This window comes from Danio rerio, chromosome 4 (assembly GCF_049306965.1).
Source record: "Danio rerio strain Tuebingen ecotype United States chromosome 4, GRCz12tu, whole genome shotgun sequence".
Lineage (NCBI taxonomy): Eukaryota > Metazoa > Chordata > Actinopteri > Cypriniformes > Danionidae > Danio > Danio rerio.
In genome coordinates, this window is record NC_133179.1 from 40,715,085 (window position 1) to 40,735,481 (window position 20,397).

The window sequence follows — 20,397 nt, forward strand, 5'->3', positions numbered from 1 at the left end:
GCAAGCACCTTACATTCCTGGGACGGGAAACCACCGACGGCTGGCTGCGAAATTGCCTCTGGTTCAGATTGGTTTAGAACCGTCCCTCTGCCCAAAACGCCACAGACGTCTGCAAAAGATTGCAGTTCTTGAAACAAAGTTACCTCTGATCCGAGCCGAAGCGTTCGCTTACTTAATGGCAGATAAAATGATGACCTTTCACACGGTCTGCATTCGTTCCGTCAGTAACAGCGGCAGGCCGGTAAAAATAAAATTCTGACATTCCACAGGGCACACTCGCTTGGCGGACAAAAGCCACCGGGGGCTCTCTTTGCGTGTTCCTTCACCTGGTCAAACCGCTTTGAGGGGGGACCTTTCGAGTAGCTTTCGGCGTCAGAACAGGCTCTTCTAGCGACGGGTGGGCAGGCCTTCCACAGGCGCGCGCGCGGCTCTACTGGAGCAAAAGAGGCTTGGCAAAGGACGAGGAAGAGAGGGAAGCGCCGCTCCAGCGAGAGGGTGCTCGCTGCAGAGCCATTTGAGGAGAGCTGAGCTCCAGCGAGGGGGAGCATGAGCTGTCGCTCCTCCTCCTGTAAGCTGTTTTAATGCGTACACCAACCCCGCCCCTAACCCTACCCCCAGTGACATCACTCGTAGAAGAAGTGCAAAAAAGGTGGAGCTCAAGCTTAAGCTCCCCCTCGCTGGAGCTCAGCTCTCCTCAAATGGCTCTGCAGCGAGCACCACTTGGCTCCAGCCGGGTCCGACGCTACCGCCTGAACTCTGTCTTGAACCACTGTGCTCAGGGGAGAGCGCGAACGCAGTCCCCCACTACCAGAAATTATGCAGTCGAGATTCCCACATTTGGGGAATTCGCAGGGGTCAGCGTGGCCGGAGTGCAATGGCCAAGCCTCGCCCTGGGTGAACCACCTTCTTGATCATGGTATCTCCCCTGCCAGGTAAGTATGAGTTGCCGGGCGGCGCAAATGGCAGCCGCCGTTTTCTATCGGCCGTACTCCAGGGCGGTGATGCCCAGCCACCGAGCATGGGGAATGGGCCAGCAACCCCTGTCTCCTGACGGCGCTGTACTTGCAGCAGACGTGCCTGTGCCTGCAAACCACTCGCTAGTAACTGTGGCAACGCATGAAGAGTTTGAGCTTCCTCCAGATGCTTGCTTTGGGTTTTGTCATCAGTTGGGGCTGCCAACACATGGATTCCACCGGACGCACTCGATCTGGGGATAACAGACCCTCTATGGGGGGAGGGGAGGGGATCCTCCTGTTCTTTCTTTCTTTTCCTCCATCTGTTTTCTTTCTCTACAGATGCCGTTTTTCTCTGCTTAGTTTCTGATTTGGTCTATTTGGACATGTCGACCTCCTGCTTTGCTGCGGTTCGGACCGCCTTAGCCTAGAGCTCCGTGCTTTGCACTCTTGCCTTGTACGTTTTGTGTCCTGTTTTCTCACGTCAGCCTATCAGCACAGTGCTCAAACGACATAGCTTGAAGAAGACGACGGGATCTACAAACGTTCCGCAAAAGAACTTCACTGACGAAAGCGGAAGCGCTAACGAAACAACCTCCCGCTGCAAGCACCTTACATTCCTGGGACGGGAAACCACCGACGGCTGGCTGCGAAATTGCCTCTGGTTCAGATTGGTTTAGAACCGTCCCTCTGCCCAAAACGCCACAGACGTCTGCAAAAGATTGCAGTTCTTGAAACAAAGTTACCTCTGATCCGAGCCGAAGCGTTCGCTTACTTAATGGCAGATAAAATGATGACCTTTCACACGGTCTGCATTCGTTCCGTCAGTAACAGCGGCAGGCCGGTAAAAATACAATTCTGACATTCCACAGGGCACACTCGCTTGGCGGACAAAAGCCACCGGGGGCTCTCTTTGCGTGTTCCTTCACCTGGTCAAACCGCTTTGAGGGGGGACCTTTCGAGTAGCTTTCGGCGTCAGAACAGGCTCTTCTAGCGACGGGTGGGCAGGCCTTCCACAGGCGCGCGCGCGGCTCTACTGGAGCAAAAGAGGCTTGGCAAAGGACGAGGAAGAGAGGGAAGCGCCGCTCCAGCGAGAGGGTGCTCGCTGCAGAGCCATTTGAGGAGAGCTGAGCTCCAGCGAGGGGGAGCATGAGCTGTCGCTCCTCCTCCTGTAAGCTGTTTTAATGCGTACACCAACCCCGCCCCTAACCCTACCCCCAGTGACATCACTCGTAGAAGAAGTGCAAAAAAGGTGGAGCTCAAGCTTAAGCTCCCCCTCGCTGGAGCTCAGCTCTCCTCAAATGGCTCTGCAGCGAGCACCACTTGGCTCCAGCCGGGTCCGACGCTACCGCCTGAACTCTGTCTTGAACCACTGTGCTCAGGGGAGAGCGCGAACGCAGTCCCCCACTGCCAGAAATTATGCAGTCGAGATTCCCACATTTGGGGAATTCGCAGGGGTCAGCGTGGCCGGAGTGCAATGGCCAAGCCTCGCCCTGGGTGAACCACCTTCTTGATCATGGTATCTCCCCTGCCAGGTAAGTATGAGTTGCCGGGCGGCGCAAATGGCAGCCGCCGTTTTCTATCGGCCGTACTCCAGGGCGGTGATGCCCAGCCACCGAGCATGGGGAATGGGCCAGCAACCCCTGTCTCCTGACGGCGCTGTACTTGCAGCAGACGTGCCTGTGCCTGCAAACCACTCGCTAGTAACTGTGGCAACGCATGAAGAGTTTGAGCTTCCTCCAGATGCTTGCTTTGGGTTTTGTCATCAGTTGGGGCTGCCAACACATGGATTCCACCGGACGCACTCGATCTGGGGATAACAGACCCTCTATGGGGGGAGGGGAGGGGATCCTCCTGTTCTTTCTTTCTTTTCCTCCATCTGTTTTCTTTCTCTACAGATGCCGTTTTTCTCTGCTTAGTTTCTGATTTGGTCTATTTGGACATGTCGACCTCCTGCTTTGCTGCGGTTCGGACCGCCTTTGCCTAGAGCTCCGTGCTTTGCACTCTTGCCTTGTACGTTTTGTGTCCTGTTTTCTCACGTCAGCCTATCAGCACAGTGCTCAAACGACATAGCTTGAAGAAGACGACGGGATCTACAAACGTTCCGCAAAAGAACTTCACTGACGAAAGCGGAAGCGCTAACGAAACAACCTCCCGCTGCAAGCACCTTACATTCCTGGGACGGGAAACCACCGACGGCTGGCTGCGAAATTGCCTCTGGTTCAGATTGGTTTAGAACCGTCCCTCTGCCCAAAACGCCACAGACGTCTGCAAAAGATTGCAGTTCTTGAAACAAAGTTACCTCTGATCCGAGCCGAAGCGTTCGCTTACTTAATGGCAGATAAAATGATGACCTTTCACACGGTCTGCATTCGTTCCGTCAGTAACAGCGGCAGGCCGGTAAAAATACAATTCTGACATTCCACAGGGCACACTAGCTTGGCGGACAAAAGCCACCGGGGGCTCTCTTTGCGTGTTCCTTCACCTGGTCAAACCGCTTTGAGGGGGGACCTTTCGAGTAGCTTTCGGCGTCAGAACAGGCTCTTCTAGCGACGGGTGGGCAGGCCTTCCACAGGCGCGCGCGCGGCTCTACTGGAGCAAAAGAGGCTTGGCAAAGGACGAGGAAGAGAGGGAAGCGCCGCTCCAGCGAGAGGGTGCTCGCTGCAGAGCCATTTGAGGAGAGCTGAGCTCCAGCGAGGGGGAGCATGAGCTGTCGCTCCTCCTCCTGTAAGCTGTTTTAATGCGTACACCAACCCCGCCCCTAACCCTACCCCCAGTGACATCACTCGTAGAAGAAGTGCAAAAAAGGTGGAGCTCAAGCTTAAGCTCCCCCTCGCTGGAGCTCAGCTCTCCTCAAATGGCTCTGCAGCGAGCACCACTTGGCTCCAGCCGGGTCCGACGCTACCGCCTGAACTCTGTCTTGAACCACTGTGCTCAGGGGAGAGCGCGAACGCAGTCCCCCACTACCAGAAATTATGCAGTCGAGATTCCCACATTTGGGGAATTCGCAGGGGTCAGCGTGGCCGGAGTGCAATGGCCAAGCCTCGCCCTGGGTGAACCACCTTCTTGATCATGGTATCTCCCCTGCCAGGTAAGTATGAGTTGCCGGGCGGCGCAAATGGCAGCCGCCGTTTTCTATCGGCCGTACTCCAGGGCGGTGATGCCCAGCCACCGAGCATGGGGAATGGGCCAGCAACCCCTGTCTCCTGACGGCGCTGTACTTGCAGCAGACGTGCCTGTGCCTGCAAACCACTCGCTAGTAACTGTGGCAACGCATGAAGAGTTTGAGCTTCCTCCAGATGCTTGCTTTGGGTTTTGTCATCAGTTGGGGCTGCCAACACATGGATTCCACCGGACGCACTCGATCTGGGGATAACAGACCCTCTATGGGGGGAGGGGAGGGGATCCTCCTGTTCTTTCTTTCTTTTCCTCCATCTGTTTTCTTTCTCTACAGATGCCGTTTTTCTCTGCTTAGTTTCTGATTTGGTCTATTTGGACATGTCGACCTCCTGCTTTGCTGCGGTTCGGACCGCCTTAGCCTAGAGCTCCGTGCTTTGCACTCTTGCCTTGTATGTTTTGTGTCCTGTTTTCTCACGTCAGCCTATCAGCACAGTGCTCAAACGACATAGCTTGAAGAAGACGACGGGATCTACAAACGTTCCGCAAAAGAACTTCACTGACGAAAGCGGAAGCGCTAACGAAACAACCTCCCGCTGCAAGCACCTTACATTCCTGGGACGGGAAACCACCGACGGCTGGCTGCGAAATTGCCTCTGGTTCAGATTGGTTTAGAACCGTCCCTCTGCCCAAAACGCCACAGACGTCTGCAAAAGATTGCAGTTCTTGAAACAAAGTTACCTCTGATCCGAGCAGAAGCGTTCGCTTACTTAATGGCAGATAAAATGATGACCTTTCACACGGTCTGCATTCGTTCCGTCAGTAACAGCGGCAGGCCGGCAAATAAAATCCTGACATTCCACAGGGCACACTCGCTTGGCGGACAAAAGCCACCGGGGGCTCTCTTTGCGTGTTCCTTCACCTGGTCAAACCGCTTTGAGGGGGGACCTTTCGAGTAGTTTTCGGCCAGTAGCTTGGCCAAGGACGAGAGGGAAGCGCCGCTCCAGCCGGGCCCGACGCTACCGCCTGAACTCTGTCTTGAACCACTGTGCTCAGGGGAGAGCGCGAACGCAGTCCCCCACTACCAGAAATTATGCAGTCGAGATTCCCACATTTGGGGAGTTCACAGACATCTGCCCAGGGAACGTGCAATGGTAACTGTAGACTCTCGTCCAACGAGAAGCCGCGATTGTCTACAGTTTGCTTAGACCCTGGGCTAATCGGAGGGATGCATTGTCTAAAGTTTAAAATCAGGGCCAATCAGCGCTGAGGATTTTCCAAAGTTTCTCTTGCTCTGAATGCTCAATTTATAGGGTCAGAAAGTTCATCTGCTGTCAAGATTAATTCGTATGTTAAAGTGATTTTGTGTGGAAAGTTATTTTTATACTGTTATATTGATGCACAGTATGTTTTGTTCACGACATGTTTGAAATATCTCACTTTTTGAGCAGTATTCGTGAGGCTGCACCTTCAGAAAGTACACCTGTTGTTGAGATTTCGTGTGGTAAGTTACTTTTATACTGTTATATTGATGCACAGTATGTTCTGGTTACATCACGTTCGAAGTTTTTCACTCTTTGTGCAGCATTTTGTCTTTGTTCGTGAGGCTGCGCTATCAGCAAATACACCTCTCATAGTGATTTAGAGCGGTAGGTTATTTTTATCCTGTTCTGATAAACAGTATGTTTTGCTCACATCACATTTAAAATATTTCACTGTGTGTGCAGTATTTTGTCTGTGTGCCTGACGCTGCACTGTCAGACGTTCATTCATTACAGAGATTTTGTGCGGTAAGTTATTTTTATTGTTACAATAATGCTAAGGTCACATCATGTTTGAAATATCTCATTCTTTGTGCAGTGGTTGGTCTGTGCTGGTGACGCTGTGTCGTCAGAAAGTTCACCTGTCCTAGAGATTTCGTGTTGTAGGTTATTTTTATACTGTGATATTACTTATATGTATATATGGCTGCAAAAAACCTGAAAAAGTTTAGCTTATGTATTATTTTCAACGCTCGTGTCGGTTTGATAGCTCCATTTACATAGTAAACAGTTGTTTCATTAAAATATAGCAACCATCATGCTAATAAATAAATATCCCTTCATATACAGCAATATATGTGACCATGACAATTATTATCATTAGTTGTTACTATGAGAAGTAAAGAACATTTTAAGATCTTAGCTGGGACAAAACATATGATCCATACCTGTACACAGTAATATCATCAGAGTAAAATTTACTCAGTTCAGAGAACATTTGGTCCCTCTCTAAATTGAGCGAAATTTACTCAGCAGCAGAGTAAAGTTAATGAGCCGATGATGAGTTTAATTAAGTGATGATTGAGCACTGATGATGAACACCTGCTGTTAATATGCAGAAACAGAAGAGAAGCAGCAGCAGCTACGCTCATTGCTTACCTGATTGACTTTATTTCTGTCAGATGTTCAAAAAATCCATATGAGACTGTGGCGAGGGGGCGTGGCCGAGAGCCGTGGGAACGGAGTAAGGCCACCGCGTAAGTGGATACACCTGCGGTGCGCACCTACCTCGGATCCCACGGAAGGAGCTCTGGACCATAAAAGGAGGAACTATGGCAGAGGAAGCCGAGAGAGGACCGGGCCCAGGCATATTTTACTTTTGCTTTCAGTTTGACGGCAGTCTTCGTGAGGAGCTGCCGTCCGTCCGTTTTGGTTTAGACACGGAGACTGCCGTCCTTGTTATTAATAAATATTTTAAAACTGCGTCGGTTCTCCGCCTCCTTCTTTCTGGCGGCCAAAGGGCCATGAACTTTATTACATTGGTGCCGAAGCCCGGGAGAAGGAGGGACGCGTTGTCCAGATGCCCTTGCCGCTGAGAGAGGGGCGAGTGTTTGGGAGTTAAACCGAGTGGGGGAGAAACCTGTTCGTCTGCCCAGAGTGCCGGGGCGGCCTGAGGCTGGCGAGGAAAGGATCTGCCTGCTGCCGTCTCCCAGCATGGGGAGGAGCAGGAGACGCGGGGCTCACCACCGAAGGGGAAAGTGCTGAAGGGAGCCATTCCACAGAACCCGGGGGAGTTGCCGCGATCCACCATGATGCCAGAGCCTGCATCCATCCACATCTCTGGAGACCAGAGATGCCGCCAGCCAGCCAGGAGAACCGCGGCCGGACGCCAGAAGACAGACGGGTGGAAAGATTCCTCCACAGGGCTCCCAGCACGTCATCGCATCTCTCAGCTGGTGGAGGACCGAGTGGCAGCGTGTCTGGAGAACCGAACCCCAATTTTTTTTTTCATTTTCCTCTCTCCCCTTTCCTGGTCTACTCTGTCTTTCCTTTTTTTCATCTCCTGTTCTCTCGGCCCATCTCATATAGGTCTCGCAGGGGCTGTGGCGCCAACCCCCCCATTGTCTCCGTGAGGAGCTGCCGTCCCTGTTATTAATAAATATTTTTAAACTACGTCGGTTCTCCGCCTCCTTCTTCCAGGCGGCCAAAGGGCCGTGAACTTTATTACAGAGACTTATAGTCAAGTCCAGTGTTGTAATGAGAAACTAAATCATTTGGTGATGAAAGGTTAGTAATTTCAGGAAGAGAGTTAATACTAGCAAAAAAAAGGATTTTAAATTAATATGTTTTATGTTACGGAAGGAAATAGTACGGAGAGATTTGGTGGAAGAAAGAGAGAGTGCAAAATTAAATCAGAGGAGAAAATGATCCGTTATAAGGAGTTCCTCAGCAGAGAGGTCAATGGGTGAGACACCAGAGCAGCAGATGAGGTTGAGGGTGTGTCCTTTAGAGTGTGTGGGAACATTGACATGCTGTTGAAGTCCAAAGCTCTCAAGACAGGATATAAAATCTCTTGTAAGGGAGTTATTAAAATTATCCACATGAATATTAAAATCTCCTAAAACCATAATATTAGGTGAGAGGGTGGTAATATGTGTTAAAAAGCAGCAAAGTCATTTAGAAATTCATTATTTAGTTTGGGTGGACGATAAATTATGGCAACATTTGTAGGTGTGGATCCAGAAAGTTTTGAAATCATAGATTCGAATGAAGGAATAATGTGAAAATGTTTTTAAAGGAAAATGAGAAAGATTTTCAAGAATGTGTTCTCAAAAATTTCTACATTTGTTTCAGAAACAAAGTGCATAAAAGACCAGTTTCAGAACAATTTTGGAAAAAAATATTTGTGGAAATAGACGAAGAGGGAATCTGGAAGAATTTAAAATGGAAATATTTAGACGCAAAAATTGAAACGTTGGATTATTTTATCAGACATAATGTTATTTTCACTGAAACAAAACTGGCACAAATTGGAAGCAGTGAGAATGCATTATGCAAAATATGTGGACTGGAAAATGAAGGTATTATGCATTTGTTTTTAAAATGTGTTGAATTTAATACATTTATGGCAAAGTTAAAAGAAAGTATTAAACAAATGATGAAAAGTAAAACAGAGCAGATTGAGGAGGAGACAGAATGGTATAAAATATTTTTATTTGGTTTTAATTAGGGATGCACCGATATGGATTTTTTGGCCGATACCGATAACCGATAATTCTTCAGACTTGGAGGCCGATAGCCGATATGTATAGGCCGATAATAATAAATATTTTAAATTGTTATATTTTTATACAGCAAACTTCATAAAAGATTGAACTGCTCTTATGAACTGAATAGTCTATACTTGAAGCAAAAAAGATATGATTTCGAAATTGCAAGGTGTCAACATCAGATCGATAACGATAATCTTAAAAATAGCATTTATCGGACAATAACGATATGGGCGCCGATATATCGTGCATCCCTAGTTTTAATGGAAGTAAAACAAGAATTGCCAATTTGTTTCTATCAGTTGCAAGAACTGTAATTTGAGAAAGGAGAAACATTGTTAAAAATAAACATGCTAAAATGGAGTTATGGAAAATGTATAAAAGAAACTGGAAAACTATATTAAAACTGTGGAACAATATTTTAGAATGGAAGAAAAAGAGACTGAATTTTACAAAACGTTTATGTTGAATACTCCTTATATTACGTACTCACTAGATGGTTTGAAAATAGATTTGCCAGAATGATTATGCTTGTTGTTTTCCTGTTTTGAAACCAACATAATGTCATAAGGAATGTTTGTAAATGATATTTTTATATGCTTCTGAACTGATGTTTTGAAAAAAAAAAAACATATATTTGGATCGATACAGAGAATATTAGCATGGCCCCTGTGAAAAGGAACCTGATGGATCTTCTCTGTCCCCACCCTGTGGCCCCCAGCAGCCCTCTCGACGTCACATGGCCTTAGACTGCAGAGTAGTGACCCCTAAACCCCATTGGTGTCACCTGTGGCTTTGAAGGGTGCTCATGCTTGTTGAAATTAAACAAATTTGCCCAATATGGTAAAAAATCAAAGGCGGGAACTGGCATAATTAGCCATGTGCTTTCTGGGGTATGACAGGTGCATATTAATTAGCCATGTGCTGTAGACTGCTCTCATTGTATATCATTTATTACATAATTTGAAAAAGAAAATCCATTTTAAATGAATTGAGTAACATATAATAATAAGTATTATTTTTTAATAAATGTATTAGATTATATTCAAATATAATTGTATGTTTATTTGCAACATAACTAAATATAGCTTTTTTGAATTGCATGTCAGTTAGATAAAATGTTTTTATGATTGGGACTTATATTTCACACCTTTTAAGAAATAAAATATTTTAAAATTTCAATAATAAACATACTGAAATATTGACTTTTAAATGTTTTAGAATTTTGTCAATTATATTGACCGTAATGTTCAGGTAACTTATTTATTAATATTAAATAACACAAAATAAAATATTTAAACAACTGATTAAACTAAATATAGTACCTAAAATATTAGGTTGTAGGATATAAGAAATATTATATTAAAATACGTTCAAATTTAAATTTCAGGCATTGATATTTAAATAGGTTTGTCAATTTTTTAAAGTTTGAATTATTTAAAAATTCAATTAAATATATTTTAAAATATTTCATTTACATCAATGTTTACAGTTATATTTACATATACACATATTATTTTTAGGTGTTACTGCATTTACATTGAATATTTACCTAAATTTAATTTACAATATAATTTTATACCATTTTATTTTTACTGTTAGCTAAACTAGAGTTTATAACTTGTTTATGAATAATATACAGAACCCTAATATTACCATCCTTTAAATTACACAATGATAACATTAAAGCAACCACATGAATATGTGTACGCAGTGTATTTTTGGAAGTTTTATTTTATCCTTCAACTCTTGTTTGCAATAAATGAATAGAAAAAATGATGTAAAGTGTAATATAAATATTGTGTAAAGTTATTCGAGTCACAACAGATAACTCACTCTTGGGACACTGTAGCTACTAAACAAATATCTTTAAAAAAAGCTGAAATGTACACAGAGATTAGAAATAAAATAGAAAAAAAAATTTATTTACACAAAATATATAACTATTTATACTTTTAACATATTAGGGCAGTACAATATAGCGTAAAATTATTTTATTATCACAACAGTTTATGCAATATTTTTTTAAAAATCACAAACGTATGATAAATTATTATTTTATAAACTACCTTCCCAGTAGTTGCTGCTCGGCTATTTGCTAGAGCAGCTCAAAGCTTAACGCAGAGCTGAAAATAAACACTAATAGCAGAAGTTAAGAAGAAAAAAGAAAATGACAACAGACAATCAGAGTCAGAATATCTTGCTTATTTGTTTTAAAAAAATGATGTTTGCACCTTTACAGTGTTTTTAGACTTAGACTTAATTTTTAGAATTAGTTATTTGCATCTGAACAATATCTTTTAACTGTTTAATATTATTAAGTAAAAGATTAAATAACAGATAAAAAAATGCATTTTTGTTGGGAAATGTTATCTTAGAAATAATAGCATTTTCTATGCTATCATAAATGTTATTTTAGAAATAATAGCATTTTCTATGCTATCATAAAGCCCTACAACTTGTACATGTATATTTGTATTTGTTTTATACAAAATAAACATTTATTTTGCTTAGTTGTTTTAAAGACTAAATGTTTGCACCTTGACAGTGTTTTTAGACTTATAATTTTTAGAATTAGAGTTAATTGCATCTGAACAATATCTTTTAACCACTTAATATTATTAAGTAAATGATTTAATAACACAGAAAAAAAAATGCATTTTTCTAGGGAAAAGTTATTTTAGAAATAATCGCGTTTTTCTATGCTATCATAAAGCCCTAAAACATATACATGTATATATCTATTTTTTTGTCAAACAAAATAAACATTTACAACAAAGCTTGTCGTCTTTATAGTCTGTTTTGTCTCCTTTTTTAACTTCCTCTTTCCACTGCACCGCGTGATTTTTTTTCCCAAACCAGTTCAGCGCTAACCACGCCCCTACGCGAAAACCCCACCCCGCAGCTGTGACACGCGCGATTTCATTGGGCAACGTTGTTACTTGTCGTCTGAGAAAGAAGTTCAGAGTGCACATCAATCAAGTTCGTCTCTAATGGATCTATCGTTGACAAACGGTAAACACTTCTTGCTTAATAATGTTTAATATTAATAATTTAGTCATGGAGATGTGAGTGTATGTTTTTTTTATAGTGTTCATTTTATTTATTTCATCTTTATTTTATCATTTTCGATTGCCCTCAGGAGAGTACGATTGTAGTCCCAAAGACCAAGCTGCGGATCTAAAGGTAAAAAATACATTGTTTTTTCATTTAACACACAAATTTAGTACACAGTCTTTCAAAAATTTGGGATCAGCAAGGATTGTAATTTTGTTTATAGAAGGATGCTTCAGTTAATCCAAAATACAGAATTAAATAAATGCTGAAGTTAAAATAATGCGTTTCTTATTTACTGAAAACTAATTTAATTAAACTGTTTCCAACAATGATAATAAATCAGCATTTATAATGATTTCTGAAGTATGGTGTGACACTTGAGTGATACATATAGTGTAAGACTAGAGTAATAATGTTGATTATTCAGCTTTCACATCGCAGGAATAAATGATCGATTTACATCAAAATATAAATATTACTATAAATTTCATTAACATTTCACAATAATGCAACTTTCTGTATTTTTATTAAAGTGAATGCAGCCTTGGTGAGCAAAAAAAGCTAATATTGATCTCAAACGTTTGAACAGCATTAAAAGATTTATAAATAATATAAATTATTATTATTACTTTTATTGTAATAAACTTGGCTTACTGTAAAATTTTGGGATATCTCAGTTAAAATGCTTATGGGTGAACAGTCTTTCAGGTAAATTATTTCTACTTTTACAGAACTGGTTGCCTCTTGAGAATAAATACCACTTCTGCACCTATCGCTTAGGCCGTACAAACAGTAAATCACATTTGGGCCACACATGTTTTGAAGCAATTCTAAAAAATGCATTGAGAGATTTGGGAAGTAAAGGAATGGGTAAAAAAAACTTAGTGAGCCTTGAGTAAGTTGGAGAGTGGCAGTGACAAAACCTAAAAAGGGACAATGTAAAATCAGTTCATTCTTTTTTACACTATATAAATGTAACTCACTGAAAATAACTTTACAGTAAATATTGTAAACATACATAGTTCTACTGTTCAAAACATTTTAGATTCTTCACACAAATTGAGATGTTTATTAATATATTTTGCTTTAGTGTGCCAGTTAGAAATCTCAGTTAACATTGACTTGGTTAATGGTTTGTAATAGTCCAGTGAGATTTTTACCCTTGTGATGGCTCCAGTATTTGTATAAACTTAGGACAGGTCATATGGATAGATGATTGGATAGACAGATTTTCATATGCACAGCCACAGTGATTCTGAAATCATATAGTCTCAGCCTCAGACATCATGCCAAGCAACTTCTGATGCATATGGCACACTTTTCTGGAAATCTTTTTAAAGATCCTCAGTCGTCCTCTGATTAGTTTAAATATATAGGATTTCTGTGAGTTGACAGCCCACCTAGAAACAAGTCTGTGCAAATAAAATAGCTGCAATGGTTATATTGATGACAGCACTTATTAATAAACCTATAACTTTCTGAGACATTTAGTGATTTACTGCCTGCATGCTTGTCTGTGATGATAGGCATTTATTCATTGGATTTAAATGCGAAATAATTAAAAGTATCCAATATTCACTGCATAAAAGCTTTAACTCACGATATTGACAAACTTGCAGGTATGCTTGTATATATGTGTGTGTGTGTGCGTGAGCGTGTGTGTGTGTATATATATATTTTTTTTCTAATGGCAGTGTAAATCTTCAAATATTCTGTCATTTTGGTCATAAAGATAAGAGAATGACCATTCAAAGCAGCAACTGTTTTTTTTTTTATTTGTGGATACTCACAAAAACAACAAAACCTTGCTTTTATAGAACAAAGTAAACTTTTACTCACTTATCTCATCTGAGGTGATCTTTAGGTAAAAATGCTTCATCAAAATAATGAATGAATCTGAAAACAAATGCTATATACATGTCCTACAGATTTCCTGTATGTTTTGTTGACAGATCATTTAGAATATTGCTGCATCATTGTTGTAAACGTTTGAAATTTCTAAATGTAAAATAAAAATATCTAACATTTCTGCACACTTAAACATTTAAAAATTAATATTTTTCCTGTAGGCTCATTACAGGTGCCAGCACAATGTTCATGTTCGATCAGGCATGGCTAGTCAACAACGGCTGTCCAAAAACATGCTGTGGGGCAAAAATGGTTTGCACTTTGGTAAAGACTGTAGACAAAAGGGGAGGATCAAGTAGGTGAGTTAGAAATGTCAAAATTGTAAAAATAATTTTTTTTTTAGTTTCTTTGTGTAATTTATTTTCATTTTTCAGGAACAATGAACCCCATATTCCCACTTACTCAACTTCTGTGCGTAAGAGTTAACTCTGTTGAGATGCCACCATGTCAGAGCCTGAGCTGCCAGTTGCCACCAGAGCTATTGATGCCAGATTCACAAGAGTTATTGTCAACAGAACCGCTTACAAAGCCTCAACCACATTCAGACCCATTCCAGCAAAACTGCCAGAGCCCATGGTGCTAGAGCTGGCAGATCTGCTGCTGCCATAGCCAACGCTTCCAGAGCCACCGATGCCACCACCTGAGCTCCAAGATTGGCCACCTCTGCTAGAACCAACTAACCTATAATAGCCACTCTACCTATTTCTAAAGTGAGGACAATTTATGCTTTATAAATCTCTAATAAATGACAATTCAAGGCTCAGTGTCAAATGAACAGTACACCTTTGTAATTCTATCTAAAAATAAAATTACTGTAAAGTTTAAACATTGCCGAATAACAGGAGTGTCAAAATACGACATAAAATTGGATAAAAAAACAACAACAATATAATATTTAACAATATATTATGATACAAAATTATAATGTTATTTAGCGAAGTTTAAACTGTACGGTAACTTTATTTTAGTTAAGATTGCAAAAATGTATTTTTCATTTGATGCAGATTCATTTATGTATCTTCAAATGATAAGAAATAAATCAAGTCGTGTTTTTTTCCCCTGTTTAGAAGATAACTGAGCCTTTAATTGTTATTTATAAGGGATTTATAAAGCATAAATAGTCCTCACTTTAGATTAGGTCACAAAACTGGATGAAGTTAAAATACTAAAGCATTTATTAACATACAAATTAATTATTAGTATATGCCTGAATAATAAGATATATAAATGTTAATTTGAATGGTTTATTATTTACTTATGCGTTCTAAATGATCTTTAAAAGCCACAAAGTACTCTCAAATAATTGGTTTGTAAATGATACAATACTTAAGTATTGAAAAAATTATTATTAACAAAGTATGAAAATACAATCATTAAGCACATTATAGATGTGCTTATAAATCAAGAATAGAGCATTTGTATCTGTAGTTAGAAACTGCTTACTAACTTCTGTTAATGTAGAGTTAATGCTTAACAAATGATGAATTAAATTTGCTAATGCTTAATACATTATTAGCGTGTAGTTATTATAAAGTGTTACCAAAATGTGTATTGTTTATTTATTTTTTATGGGAGGGCTCTAACAATGAATATTATTGCTGTCCAACTGATTATTCTCATTTTCTGGTCATTAAAGGTAAAACAATAGGCACTGTGAGAGGAATCATATGATCAATTTTAACTTGTTTTCAGCATTAAATGAAAGCCTTATTTGAAAGGCCTGCAGAACATATGTTGGTCTCATTTGCAGTTATTAAACATTCAAACTCTGTATAGAAACAGGTATAGTTCAATGTACTTGTGCTTCAGTTGATTTTCATCTGATATGCAGATTATGTGCAGTGTTGGGTAAGTTACTCTGAAAACGTAATTCATTATTGATTATTACTAGTTATAATTTAAAAATAAATACAATTGTATTTTAAATTACTTTTTTATTCAATTTAATTAAAAACTTAATTACTCAGTAAATCATTTATTACTCAATATTATAAAAGAAATATCCACAAATCCCAAAGCATTGACAATATAAATAAATAATTTAATTCTTTAAATTTGAGTCTAACAGGACCTTTTAGTTTCATTCAACATTATATATTTCAAATATTTTCAAATTTGATACCACAAATGTAACATTCTTTAATTTAAAAAAATGGGTTATTTTGCAAAATATCTGAATTTTGACAACAAATTATACACATTCCTATCCCACTTCTCTGAATTAATACAAGATATTGTCAGAATAAATCTTTCAATTTAACTATTTTATACTAGACAACGAAAGATAAAGAGGTTATGTTTGCATGCAGGGGCTGTGTTAAATTAATAATATATAAAAATGTTTTTTTAAATAAATATTATGTTTGTGTGTTTTTTGCTGGTTTTTGTACTTGAGTAAAATTTTTCTCATTGTTAAGATGATGTTGTGTGTGTGTTTACTTCATGTATTTTTGGCACTATTTTTATTCATTAAACACAGCTTTTTATATAAGCTGTAGATTGTTTGTACTACGTTTTATTTCATACACGCACTTTGTTAACCTTTCGTATTTTAGGTCTTTTATTAAAAAATAGTTTGTGCTCGCTGCCATTGTGATAAAGCTGGAGCTGCTGGACCAATGAAATCGAGCCACGGACGTGAGTCACAGCAGCGGGGTGGGGTTTTCGCGTAGGGGGCGTGGTTTGCGCTGAACTGGTTTGGGAAAAAAAATCACGCATGCCACACAGTGCAGACGCTCATACTACTGAAAAGGAAGTTACCTGACTGAGAAAGGTATAAATAGAAATCGGAGCCTGCTCCAAACGACCTGGTCAGCCCCAAGTGGGCTGTAAAAACCTCCTGGAGTTTTCATTCATTTAATGTCTGGTACAAGACACTGCGTCCAACCAGTTATGTTTGAATGTCAAACCTACCCCAATCCTTAAACCAACCTCACAGTTTCCTGCTGTGTTTTATCAACCTCCCAACCTACCCCAACTCTTAACCCAACCTCACAGTAACAAACCTCCATGTGGGTTTCATTGATTCAATGTCTCGTACATGGCACAGAATACAACCTATCGCAGTTTATTAAAATCACACCTACCCCAGCCCTAGGCCCAACCACACGGTAACCTGCTGTGTTTTATTCAATTTTACTCCTACCCCAACCCTAAACACAACCTCAGAGTAAGCAGTTTATATATATTTTTTATTTTTATGAATGTCTACTACAGCTACATCAATCGCAAACCCAGCCTACGTGCGGTATAAGTGCCTACCACTTAGAGGTCATCCAGCCAACTTGCAGTGTAATCTCCTCCACTTGTAGGTCTCTGAGCTGCAGCAACACCTAAGGGCTCTGACACACAGACACAAAAGAAACCATTGCTTTTAACCTACTCTTGGAGAGGAGAGAGTCTCCGACCCTGGATCTCAGGTCTTCTATGGAGGGACTGTCAGGAACCCTGTAAGAGCATCCCATCCACACAACCTCTTGCCATAAAAACAAAGCAGAATGTGTGGTGAAGGAACTCCGGGTTGACAGAGCCTTGTCCTTGCTTCAAGCAAAGTGCTAACAAGGTGCTGAACAGAGTGACGGTGGCACAAAGGTTAGCGCTTATGACTACGGATCGGAAGATTCTCGGTTTACGGAAACCAAGAAACTGTGTATGAGAGAGTGCGTAAGTGTATGAGTGGCACTTGTGCAAGCGGAGCAGGGACGTGCCAGCGATCAGAATGAACTGGAGTTTGTGCCAAGACTGGGTTTCAAGTGTGGCAGTTCCCATATGGTCTAGCGGTTAGGATTCCTGGTTTTCACCCAGGCGGCCCGGGTTCGACTCCCGGTATGGGAAGGCTTGAGTGCTTTTGCTTCTGTCCTTTTTGGCCAGCGCTCGGTCTGCAGCTACCTTATAGGATGTGGTTGTGGAACTGCCCCGTAAGCCTTCGATAGCTCAGTTGGTAGAGCGGAGGACTGTAGGTGGGATGATGGCAATGCTTAGGTTGCTGGTTCGACTCCGGCTCGAAGGACATCTTTTGCGCTCAGAGCCGCTTTCTTGCCTTCGCCAAGTGAGTTAACCACTCCTCAAAGTTCAGCATGGAGGTGAAAAGGAAGTTGCCTGACCGGGAATCGAACCCTGGCCGCGGCGGTGAGAGCGCCAAATCCTAACCACTAGACCACCAGGGAAGGTCTGCGTAAATGTTGGCCTCAAGTCTAGCTGTGGGCCTCCACCCAGGTGTGCTGCAGCTGCTCTGACAAAAATAACTAACGTTTGCAACCTCCTCCTGGAGAAGAGAAAGTCTCAGAGCCTGGATCACAGTTCTTCTTGGGAGGGACTGTCACATGCTCGGTGTAAGAGCATCCTATCGACACCACAACTTGCCATGACAACAAAGCACAGCATGCGTTGAAGGAACTCCATGTTCACCGAGCCGTGTCCTCTTTCCAAGCAGCATGCTAATGAGCACTGCTGACGTGGACTGGGCCAGGGGCGCAATGGATAACGCATCTGACTACGGATCTGAAGATTCTAGGTTCGACTCCTGGCTGGCCCATTCAGGATTTTTTTGCGTTGCTCTCAGTGCAGTGCGGTCGCGGTTTGCGCCTGCCTGAGATGTTCGGTTCTACTCTGGAGTGAATCGAGTTTCTGGGGCCGCCAGAACAGAGCCTGTGGGGTGCTCTCCTGGGTTCAAAGGCTGCCCCAACTGCTCTAATGTCTTGGTCCCGTACATCCCTCAGGACTTCCAGAAGAAACCAGTACAGCCACTCTCCTGGGAAGATGGCAGTGACAGCTTGTAGACCAAAATGTTTGCTGTGAGGCTAAGGCGTTCTACTGCAGCACAGATACGCATTCGAAAAGCAGACAATATTCAAAAACAAAGTGCCAACCTAAAACAAGATTGCAGTCAAAATGACCACCTCAGACAAGTGTGAGCAATGTTTCAGTCTCTGTTATATGTCGGCAAATATGCCACACAGTGCAGACTGGGCCAGTGGCGCATACTGTCACCTGTAAGTTGTGGTTATTCTTGGTTACACCGGCCAATCACGTTCTGAGTTGGAACCAAGATTTTTTTTAATTCTTGGTCATGCTGGCCAATCACGTCCCGAGCTGGAACCAAGATTCACCCTATTCTTTGTTACGGCAGCCAATCGTGTTCCGAGTTACAATGAACGCTATGGCCAATCAGAGCCCTTATACCATTCAATATTTGTACTGTTATAACAGATTTCGTTGCAGATTAATTCGGACAACAATTGCAAACTAAGTATTTTTATAACAAGTTGGTTTAAATGAATAACCATTACAGTAACGTTGAATACTACACTGTTAAAAATTGTCCCGTTAAAAAACAGTAAAATACTGCCAGCTGCAGTTGCCAGCAATGTACTGTTATTTTACAGTATGTTGCTGTAAAAATACATGGACTACATTGATTTACACAATACTCAAGTGAACTCATTTTGCTCACTGAAAGCAACTGCCTCAACTTGGTCAACTGCTGAATGAGTTTATGAAGTAATGTGCTATATATGCTTAGAAGCATACTTATAGTGATAACTTATTTTAGTTAATTAGAAAAGTTCGGTTTAACTCTAATTTCTTATTTTTCACAACAGCACACATACATGTAAATCTGGAATCACCAGTGAGATTCTGACTGCATCAGCAACTAAACAGCCGCTCTCTTTAAATAGAAAAAAACCATGCCGAATAACATCAGCAGTTCATTGTTCATCTTTAACTCATACACTGGCTCTACTCTCCTCCACAACGGTGACAGACAGAAGAAATTAGCTTCAGGTCTTACAGTAAAATACTGTTTTTTCCTTGATTTAACAGTAATCTACTGGCAGCTGTGGTTGCCAGCAATCTACTGTTTTTTTACAGTCTACTTCCGTAGTTTAAGTTAACAGTATATTACTGTTAAAATACATTTTACACTGTGTTTTTACCTCTCACACCTTTAACCCTTTAAACCCCAGAGCATATACTTCAGTTTTTATTGAAGTGTCCACACTACTGAGTGTTCAAGAAACATGGAGCAAAGCTGAAGTAAATTCATTAATTAACTGACTAATTAAATGATAATTGAGGATTAACAATGAACAAATGAAGAAATACTGAAGGGAAAAAAACAAGAACAGAACATACAAAACTTTAGTCACAGCTTTATAATGAAATAACCTGAAGAACAACAAATGATTAAATCATTTAAATGATCAGCGGATGATTAAACAACTCTACAAACATCATCACCAGCTACACTTATTACTTAATACATGTATTTTTGTATAACATCTACTAAAGTTCTTCTTGAGAAAAAAGTTAAAGTTTTACGTCACCATCATGGAGAACAGATTTTGCTTTAGTTGGGCTCTTAGCCCTGTCATTTTTAACATTTATATATCTTGGCTGCTGCAATTGTTAAGAACTTAGTTTATAAAGCTCCTTTGTTGAGGCAAGCCAGCCAAAAACCTCAATAAGATCTGGTGATGTTCATGTTGCTATTAAATGACAGAGTCTGTTCTCATTTAGTATAATAAAATTTACTGCTCTTATTCAATGTTTAATCTATTGTTTTACATTATATGTCTATATATATATGGCAATGATTTCTGGAAGTTTTTAAGAATATATTGGACAATAACACTGCTCTATGGTGTAAATCGCACTCAAAGAGACATCAATAATCAGCATATGAACCTCAATAATAGTGAAAACAAATTTAACAAAATTCAACAAAATTAACAGTTTAACTCACAAACAGGCAACTGAAAGTCTAAACATAAACAACAGCAGAATAAAACACAAATAAAGAAAACTGTTAGACCATTATACAACATTTAT

General features: G+C 40.8%; 1 protein-coding gene, 1 long non-coding RNA gene and 6 other non-coding genes across 8 annotated transcripts in view; 3 read left to right on the forward strand and 5 right to left on the reverse strand.

Annotated features, from left to right (window-relative positions):
* The window catches only part of LOC110439461 (uncharacterized), a 1,085,403-nt gene that overhangs the window by 700,264 nt on the left and 364,742 nt on the right, over positions 1–20,397 (reverse strand). The window lies entirely within an intron of this gene.
* LOC137494256 (U1 spliceosomal RNA) lies at positions 777–940 on the reverse strand. Its single transcript, XR_011014216.1, has one exon. It is a non-coding gene; the product is annotated as a U1 spliceosomal RNA (small nuclear RNA).
* On the reverse strand, positions 2,333–2,496 carry LOC137494258 (U1 spliceosomal RNA). The gene has a single exon (XR_011014218.2). It is a non-coding gene; the product is annotated as a U1 spliceosomal RNA (small nuclear RNA).
* On the reverse strand, positions 3,889–4,052 carry LOC137494259 (U1 spliceosomal RNA). Its single transcript, XR_011014219.1, has one exon. It is a non-coding gene; the product is annotated as a U1 spliceosomal RNA (small nuclear RNA).
* LOC108183741 (uncharacterized) lies at positions 11,539–15,342 on the forward strand. Its single transcript, XR_001798735.4, has 4 exons — positions 11,539–11,616; positions 11,744–11,787; positions 13,728–13,865; positions 13,941–15,342. It is a non-coding gene; the product is annotated as an uncharacterized lncRNA (long non-coding RNA).
* trnae-uuc (transfer RNA glutamic acid (anticodon UUC)) lies at positions 17,329–17,400 on the forward strand. Its single transcript has one exon. It is a non-coding gene; the product is annotated as a tRNA-Glu (tRNA).
* Positions 17,489–17,575, forward strand: trnay-gua (transfer RNA tyrosine (anticodon GUA)). Its single transcript is given in 2 exon segments — positions 17,489–17,525; positions 17,540–17,575. It is a non-coding gene; the product is annotated as a tRNA-Tyr (tRNA).
* trnae-cuc (transfer RNA glutamic acid (anticodon CUC)) lies at positions 17,661–17,732 on the reverse strand. Its single transcript has one exon. It is a non-coding gene; the product is annotated as a tRNA-Glu (tRNA).